The sequence below is a fragment of the Malaclemys terrapin genome, chromosome 7 (assembly GCF_027887155.1).
Source record: "Malaclemys terrapin pileata isolate rMalTer1 chromosome 7, rMalTer1.hap1, whole genome shotgun sequence".
Classification (NCBI taxonomy): domain Eukaryota; kingdom Metazoa; phylum Chordata; order Testudines; family Emydidae; genus Malaclemys; species Malaclemys terrapin.
The window spans coordinates 100,562,882-100,573,192 of NC_071511.1; positions in this window are offsets into that span (position 1 = coordinate 100,562,882).

Here is a 10,311-nt window from a genome sequence, read left to right on the forward strand (position 1 = left end):
GAAGCTGTAGCAACAGCACCCAAATGCTATCTACAGTATGGTCCAGTCTATACTAATATCCCCTACCATTGCTATGCCTGATACTAGAGGAAGATGGGAGAATTTGAGAAAATTCTTAGTGTGGACAAGTGTATCTTTGATTTTGGGAAAGCACATGGAGCAGTGGCTAGGCTGTTCTTTTTAGGTACGTTATAAATATAAACAATTAACTAGGATGGCCCTGGCTTCCAGCAGATTTGTGGGGGACCACTTGTTCTCAGAGGCATACCCTCTTGCTCACTCACCAGGTACGGGATAAACATCTCCCTCCTCCCAGCTGCAGTGTGGTAGATTGGGATCCAGAAGAGCTGGGTCTTATTGCTGACTGCCACTGACCATGTAACTTCATCTTTCAGTGCCCCTGGTTTTCCTCCCACCCTTTGTCTGTCTGTCTTCCCTAATAGGAATATCATTTATTTGGGGACAGAGACTGTATCTATGTGTTTGTATGGTGTAGCAGGCCCCTGAGCTTCATTGGGACCTCTAGGTGAAAATTGAGAAAAAACCCTCTTTGCTATTGCCTACAGTGCTACCGGTATCTGTTCAGTTTGCAGAAGGGCTGCTGGTGTTTTAACCACTGTTCTCTCTTCCTGCTCAGAGCATCAGCAGCTGCACTGGTGTGTGAAGTGGTGGCCTGTTTACCCTCAGGTTCCTGAGGCTAGCAATGGTGTAGCTGGACAAATGGTAGTCATAGTAGGTAGTGTTTGAGCAATTTCATTGTAGTTTTCTGCATTTCTTTATAATTGATCAATCATCAAGAAATGAAGAAAGCTATATTAGTGTTCCAAACCTACACCTAATGGAGATAAGGTCACTGGGTTTTCTTCCCACTGAGTTTCAATTTGTAACAGCACTGTAGGTTTCTGCACTGGTTTGTAAATCATTATAGTAATTGTATTATATATAGTAGGATCACAATTTAAAGGATGTTTATTAAGAGATCAGAACTAGAAAGTTGAACAGACGTTTATAAAAGTAATTCCTGTCCAGACCACTACTCCTTATTCCTTGGAGCTGATGTAGTTTTCATACCAGGAAGAGCTACATCTGTGAGGGTCAAGCCGCAGGAAATGAGCCAGACAGCAGTTATTAGAGTCTGGCAACATCTAGCACAAGAGTGAGAAAATTATGTATGTATTAAAATAAAGAAAACTTCTTCATTAGTTCAAGCTGCAATGGAAACTTTTGCCTGTCAGACAAATCATTATAGTTGTTGAGGCAGACCCAGTGGGGTAAATTCCATGAACTACTTTAAAGAAAGGGGGGGGGGGGGAGGTGGGGGGTGAGGGGGGGGAAAGAAATATGAAAAGTGCTGGCTTTTCTTTTAAAGGTCCCCTCTGTCCTAAAGTAACTTTGACTTGTCAGACACAGCAGAACAGGAAAGCAGTATGAAGTGAACAAGGAGCCACAAATTGGGTATTTTGATAACAGGTGCGAGCGGCTGTTCATGCTAACTACTCTGATTAGGCTTCCAGGGAACACTGTGCTCCATCTGAACAGACTACACTTGTTGCTTTCCCATTGCTTAGACTCAGTGAAATGCATTGCAGAATCTGTTCCCATGCAACTGGCCCAACAGAGCAGGATGCCAATGAAGTGAATAGTAAGCCTGCATGCTTCAACTGGAGAAGATACACTCACCAAGATATTTAAAATAGATAAATATCCCAACTACCTCTGAAACAAGGTATCGGTCATCAGACTGACAGGGGAACATTTCAAATAGTGGTGAATGACCTTATTTGGGCAAAGAACAGCCTCCAAAGCTGTAGTCATTTTGTAAATCAGTCCTTTTGGTACTTCATAATCAATTCAGATAAAATCTCCTAGGCACCTGCACCCCTTTGTACATTGCTGGACCCAGAATGTTGCTCCAGAGCTTGTTTTGTGTTGACCCAGAATGAACTGCCACTTCATGTGGCAATCCCAGATCAGCACTCAATTAAAGACGGCTTTAGCAGTGTCTAGAAGAGTAGTGACTAAGCAAGGGCCAGGAAGTAGGGGCACAGATGCCGTATCTACATTACAAACAAGTTTAACAATGGTTATTAAACTAAACTCAATTGTTGCTCTACCACAGCACATTTCAGACTGACCTGATAACTGAGAGGCAAGATAGTCCTGCAGTTAGCATGTAACCCTAGACTATGGGAGAGCTGGGTTCAACTCCTGCTCCACCACAGACTGAACTCTGGCAAGTCAATCTCTCTGCACCTCAGTTCCCCCTCTGGAAAATGTGATAATAGCATTACCCTAACCTTATGACAAGGGTGTTGAGAGAATAAACACATCAGAGACTGTGAGAGGCTCAGATACTGTTATAATTAGCAGCATAAGTAAATAGAATAGATTGAAGAGGCTTAAGTGATGTCAGAACTGGCATCAAAATCTCTTACAGATTTAAAAGCTATGAGTTGGCTCACCCCCACAGGAGGGACTCTGGGGAGGAAATCTGTGAGGCTCTCTAGTATGTCAGCAAAATAATAGACAAAGAAGTCCCTCAAAATAAGCTATTAAGGAAACTAAGTTCTGGGAGAGATCATGGATTAGTAACTGGCTAAGAGACATATGGAAGAGTATGCATAATAAAACATCCCACTTAAACATGGAAAGAAGTTAACAGCAGGGTACCTTAAGGATGCCAATATCCTGGTTTAGCATTGAAACTGGAAGGAAAAATTAAAGCCAACGAAAGTAAATGCTAATTTAAAACACATGCTCTTAATTTAATCTGTGGAACTCATTGTTACAAGATATTACTAAAGCCAAGAGTAGGACTCAAAAAAGAATTAGATATTTACATCCAAGATAAGAACGTTGATTGTTATACAAAGCTGGATATCAGTCCTCATGCTTTGGATCACAAACTTGCCATTAAATGTCTGGAAGAATCTTCCCCTAAAAAAAAGTTAGACACGTCAGAAAACAGACAGTCAAAGTAGTAAAAAAAACAAACAAACAATAAGAAGCAAAACAAGATGTAAAACTTAAATAGAGAATAATAATTTAAAAGTGAGTATAGGGCCAAATCCTGTTTTCCTTATTCTATAATTGTCCATAACAGGGTTTCTTGCATCACCCTCTGAAGACACTGGTTACTCTCAGAAGACTGGAGTAGAAGTATCACTGGTCTGACATGGGATGGCAATTCCTATATTCTGATATTTCTCCCAAGCCATTTGGGGATGGGGTGTGGGACAGAGTTTGCTCTATAGCAGAATGAGCCATAGCTTCCCCATCCCAAACCCAAATGATCTTTCAGGATCTGTCATAGCTACCAAGTCTTTTTCAGTGGCACAGATTGTAGAGTTGCTCTACTAGGAACTTCCTGGACCCTTCATAAAGGGGGATTTCCTAATGCAGAGAATTCAGTGGAAAAGATGTTACAGCTTCATGACACTTTACTTTTACTAGTTATCGCCATAGGGCTGGTAGGAGGATACATGTGCATCACATTAACTTTACTCATCCTTCCACGTACTTTCAGGAAGGGGATGATAGTATCTTGGAGACAGCAGACAATTCTCCTTCCCCATGCGAGATCTGAATGGAGACTGAGGGTGAACATCTTGGCCTAATACTAGCATATGGGATTTGAACCCATTACACCACTACCTCGATATAACATGACCCGACATAACACTAATTCGGATATAACGCAGTGAAGCAATGCTCCCGGGGATCAAAGCAAGTTCAATATAATGCAGTTTCACCTATAACGCGGTAAGATTTTTTGGCTTCTGAGGACAGCGTTATATTGAGGTGGAGGCGTACTTACAATGTTAGGCTCCATGCACACCAAATAGTGTTAGAATAGGACTAAGCTGCAACCTTAGATTTTTAAGGTTAGAAGGGGCCATTATGATTATCTAGTCTGACTTCCTGTGTTCCACAGGCCATAGAAGTAATTTTTGTATCAAGGCCAGAATTTCTGTTTAGCTGCTGTTAAAGTTAGGGTACTTTTGTTTTTATTTAGTTCTGGAGTTTAGATGGATGGGTGAGAGTGATGGAAACAGGTTGCTAAGGTCTAATGCTACGAGACCTTAAAATGTTCAAAGGGCTTATAATGCTCAAATGAGCATCCACCCTTGATGGACTAGATCCTTAACACCAACTATTTGGTGCCTGGTACAGCTAACATGACTAGAGAAGTGATTGTATGCCATTTTTGCAGCTTCCTGCTCCTCCAATCCCAAATAGCAATTTAGAGCCACCTCAGGACTGCTCTAAGTTGCACTAACTGCAATGGTTTCAAAAAGTAGCATTATGCCATCTGCGGCTGGGTCGTGAGCAAAAGCGTTCTGGCCATACCCATATCCCAGTAGCTGAGGGCAAATGGTATAGAGCCAGCATAGGCAGATCTATATCATTTGTGATATCCCAGCGCAAAAGGAATCTTTAGCTGGCCACTTAAAAAGACTTGAAATGTGATTTTCACTAGCACAGTGGCACAACACAGACTTAACAGGGTAGAGGAGCTGGCTCTAGTATCTGAAAAGAAACTTTTCAGGTTCTCCCAACACTGCTCTAGTGTTAAGGGTAAGTTTTCCTACCTCCCCATAATGTTCTCTCTCCAGGGGCTCATTTGGCTACATAATCCTCATAATTAAATCTAGAAATGGATTAGTATAATTAATGCTAAATTTAAAATTATTCTGGCATCAATGAAACTGAACTACGATTTAAAACTAAGAAACTAGGGCATATTTTTAATGAAACATGAGCCATTTCAGTATTGCCATCATATTTTAAAGTAACACTTAATAAAAAGGCAAATTCAGATTGTTTAGAGTTAGAAGGTTTATATTAACATTGTTGAAGGGTTCTATGCAGTGAACTGTGACATATCGGCATTTCTGTGCTTCTACTTTTAGTTTCTATTCAATGTCAGCTAGGTTACCCACAACTTTTAAATCTTTCTCAGGTTGCACCTATGAATTTGCCTTCTATGGTATAGAATATCTTGAGTAATGCTCTAAAAGCTGGAACGGCTGCTGAGTGAGAAAGAGGGCACATCCAGAGAATCTAAAGCAGAAGACAAGAAGGTTTCCACATTTTTTTGGCTGCTTGCCTGAAGCCATTTAGGAGATCAAATTTAGAATGCTAGTAGTCACCTAAAATAAACAGCCCTCTAATTTCTAAAATTAAAGTAGCCAGAACTAGTGTTTTTTCATTCTGCTTTATACCCAGCAATCACAGAGCAGTTTAGTTGATAAAATGCAATTATGCTTCATTTGGAAAAGCAAAGTACTGAACAGCAATTATAACTTGACGGAGAATGAAAGAAACCTACAACTGTTGAATGAAACTATTAAATGAAAAGAATGAAACCAACGATTCATCACCTAGGCCTGTGTTCATGGGAAATGTATGAGTTTTTCTGCTGCAGCGTAACTTCACCAGTGGAAACAATAGAGGAAGTTGCAGTGTAGATATACACCTCTACCCTGATATAACGCTGTCCTCGGGAGTCAAAAAAAATCTTACCGCGTTATAGGTGAAACCGCGTTATAGCAAACTTGCTTTGATCCATCGGAGTGCGCAGCCCTGTCCCCCGCAGCACTGCTTTACTGAGTTATATCCAAATTCGTTTTATATCGGGTCGCGTTATATCAGGTAGAGGTGTATACAGTTTAAAATCACATTGATAAACATACCTGTGCCCCATCTTACACTAGCATTTCCATTATTTCTATCCCTAGTGACCTGCACTAGTGCAGAAGAATGCCTAGGAATTTCTACAAAATAGATGCATCCTTAATGAATGAATTCTTGTAGCTTTTTAAAATATGAATATGTAGAAGACAGACACCATGAATTAAAAAGATAAAGGAGAGTCAAGTTGGGAATAATCATTTGGTGATAAGTCACCACAAACAACTAGAGCCTGTTTTCAAACCATTTGGGCAATCAATCAATTGTTCATTAGCTTACACCCATGAGCCAATTAAACCAATACAGACTTGTCAAATTTGCACCAATTTGTAAAAAGCTTCTGCAAAAACAGTGTCACTGAAAGCAAAATTATAGAAAAAAGTTGGACAAGTCAGAAAACAGAGTAGTAATCGAAAGTAATTAAAAATGAATAAGAGTTTGACAATAAGGAGCAAAACAAGATCTAAACTAAAATAGAGAATAATCAAACAAAAGATTATAAAGTCAAATCCTCTTCCCCCCCAATTCACATGCGACTACAGCTCAAGTTAGTATTTCATAAAGGCCTTATTTTCATACATAAGTGATTCTTTTGTTCTCCATATAAACATCAATATATTTTTGGGCTCATCAAATTTAGTGCCTAAGATGCAAAAATTAAAGAGGCTAATTATACTTTAATTCAAGAATGGTCCAAACACCGAAGTGCTGACTATTGGACAAAGACTGACAAGAGTTAGTTTTAACAACTAGATAACATCACCAGATTCTACATTTTCATTATCTCATAACTCTTCAAAGATATGTAGTACTAATACAAGCAGTATCCCTATCCCTGCAAGCTTTTCTTAAAGGGTTCTTGATACCTTGAGGCCATTCCATCCCTCTCATCTTCTAGAATCACAGTATTTTTATTCTGGCCTTCACATCTCACTGATGCAAATTGGCCTGGTCAGTGGATATTTTAAAAATACGTAAAAAGTGCAAGATAAATCCCTCTTTACTATAGAATTTATAAGAAGGTAATTAAGGAATCAATTTTACAAATTGTTAAGTGCACTGATTTTAGTGGAAGACATTCAGATAGGTATAAAGTATCTCCTGCACGAACAGGATTTGGCACCAAATAATGGACAGTTTTATGTAGGAGTTTTTAGTATCTGATTGCTAAACTCCAGCACTCCAGGCTGTGTTGCATGTCTGCTGGTTAGGAACTCATGACAAGGGAGCCTTCCCTGAAACTCTTTTTCTTCTTTATTCATACCAAATTGCTGATGTCCTTTACCACAGCCCCACAGGATTCTTTACTAAGTCTCAGGGCTAAGTCAGGACACACAGAAGAATCAGATGGGTTGGATATAAGAGCCCACTGCTTGGTTGAAAATACTCTTCTCTAAACAGCTTATTAATCAAAAGAAAAGTCGAATGTTCACCCAGGAAATAAGAATAATACTTATTTTTCAGTGTTACCAACCATTTCATTTTTAAAGACAAAATCTGACACTGTTATGGGGTAGTTACTCTTCTACAAACAAAATTTGAAATGCATTTCTTAAAAGTTGAAAACTCAGGAATGGTTTGCAGTTGACCAATAAGACAATGTTTTGTTTTGTTTTTTATACTGTAAGGGAGCAGGATCTAGTTATCAAAACGCAGGGCTTGGAATTAACAGATCTGGGCTATATTCTCTTTGTCCCCTTAGTTATCTGGTGCATCTCAGGCAACCTATTTTACAGATGAGGAAACTCTGGCACAGAAGTTGTCACTTAGCCTTTCTGTGCCTCAGTGTCTCCATACACAGCACAGGAACAATTTATGTAATCCAGAGTGTTTAATCTTAATGGTTGCATTTTATAGCTCCTCCCTTCCAGAAAAAGGAGGTGGGGGGGGGGAGGCGGATCATGGGAAACTTAGAAAGTGTTTTAGAAAAAATTAACTTTATTTGTAATCAAGATTTTCCTCAGTATTTCAAATACAGTTCTGGTAAACTGGGTCAAAAGCTTTAGGTTTGGATATATAATGTAAGACACCCAACCATTTATCTATTTTTTTTCTCCTGAGGCAATGGGTTAAAAAAATAAACAAACAACAGATTGTTCAATTTTGTGTTTTACTATCTGCAGTAAAGAAAGCAAAACTTAGGAGTTTGGCTTAAATGGCAATTTTTTAATAGACAGCTTCCCTTTTAATTAGGACGGCTGAAGCAATGTTTTAGAGTCAGAATTCCATGACTAATTCTCTGTGATGTATGTCAGCTCAAATGATCTCCATTTCCTGAGTTCAGTCAAACATGTTACTGATCTTTCATGCACAAACAGAAAGCTCTGATTGAAGACACAGAAATAGTGTTTTAAAACTATGCACCTAAACAGGCAAGAACTCTAAAACCCTCCTTATATGAGGCTTCTGTACCTCCAGAAGACAAGTTCTCCTTTTGAAAGAATTAGACTTTTCAAAATAAATTTAGAGCTCATGTAATTTAAGCAATTGACAGCTATAGATACTAATTGGTATTTTTTCCACTGAGCAGATACATGATGGGTAGTGTCAGTTCAAGTGATGTGCATTGCTCTGCAAATATGCTTTAACCCCGGAGGTGATCACCTCCAAGAGGATGTGTGTGGGGAAAAAGGGTGGTCCAGCCACCATAGCCACTCATTTCATGAGGTCTCACCTGAGCTTGTCAACAAAAATGCTGAATAGTAAAACATGATGTTCTTATATTTATATTAGTCATTAATCTTTATATCTAAAGAGCAACGTGTGTGTCTCTGGAATCACTCAGTATAACTAATAGTAATGAATTCAAACTCGATAGTATGAGGATTTAGTGAAATAGGTACTGTACTTTTTGTCAGAATAGTATCAGCAAGATACATTATTACAAATGTGACAAGTGACTTTCACCTTTGAAAAAGGTAGGCAGAGTTTCCCACCCCATCATAAAGAGAAACTGCAACCCAAAAACGGATTAGGATTTTAAGATGAAGCCTGTCCAGAAGGATATGAACATGAAACCCATCTATTATCAAAATCCAGAAAGTTCAACATTAAAGGCAGCTTCAGTGGGGAAGTAGCAGAGACCAGAAGAGAAATGAGGCTGATGATAATGGAAAATAAGATAAATTAGCAGGGACAATATAATCATAAAGCTCAACTACACAGGTTAAAGTTATTTTAAACAAAATTTGATCAAGTACAAACTTTGATTTTAGTCAACATCCTCTAACTAGAAGGATTGTGGATGGCAGATTCTATTTTAACTGTCTTTTCACGTGCACATTCACTTTTTGCTTTGGTATTTTCAGTACACCTCTACTTCGATATAACACGAATTCGGATATAACGCAGTAAAGCAGTGCTCCAGGGGGGCACTCCGGTAGATCAAAGCAAGTTCGATATAACCTATATTGCGGTAAGATTTTTGGCTCCAGAGGACAGCGTTATATCGAGGTAGAGGTGTACTTAATTTATGTCTGAAGGTAAAATTATTTAGGAAAGTTAGAATAAAATCGTTGAGTTTTGGGGATGTGAGTGGAAGAATTCTAACCATCCCTTCTTTTCATGGATAAAGAATATGCACTTTGCTAGATTTGATGAGGAGAAGTCACTTCTGGGCATGCTCCATGGACATGTTTTATTTTGATTGGAGTGTAATAAAGCTTCATTGCATTTGACATCACTGCAAATTCTCCCTATCCAGCAAAAACAGTTTGTTGCTAGAAGGAGGGAGAGCATGAAGGTGTGTATGAACTATAAAATCTTCCATTAAGAATATTAAATCTGCATTGACATCGGGACAGCCAAAAAAAATTGAAGTTTATCACAACCTTCATAATTTTGGCAGCATTCTTTCCATTCAGAACTTTCATTTTAAGACATTTTTGGATCATTTTCTATTGTGAAAATACATAGTAACCCACCAAAATCTAGCCCAAGCACCACTGGCTTCTTAGCTTGACCTTGCACAAAGCTGTCCCCAGTCAAACAAGAGCAACCACCAAGATGGGAACTTACTTTTCCTTCATTGCATTTAAGTAAGTGGAGCGGGAACTTGAAAGTGCAACTGGGAACACTGAAATGTGAACATAAAGAGTAGATTTCTCCTGTTTTTAACCTCTGCTCAAAAAACTAAATATAAAAGACTGAATCAATGGAAAACTGAGGCTATACACCTACAAACTACTGGAGCTGATCTACATGGGGAAATTGATCGGCTTAACTATTATTCCAGAGTAAAGTCAACATGATGGAGTTATACCAACAGTTACAAAAATAAATAATACCTAGCTCTATACTGCTTTTTACCAGATCTCAAAGAGCTTTACAAAAAGGAGGTATTATTCCCATTTTAAGGGAAATTGAGGCACAGAGAGATTAAGTGACTTGTCCGAGGTCACTTAGCAGGCCAGTGGCACAGCCTGGAATTGAAACCAGATCTGAAGAATCCCAGTCTCTACCTACTAGATCACACTTCTCCCCTATAGTGGAATAATCACTTTGTAATAGCTATGCCAATCAATTTCCCTATGTAACCAAGTTGTAAAAAGTCACCAAGTGTAGAAGTTAATGATCAAGATCTTCCAAAATAGGATCCTAACTTCAGGGTCCTAAAAT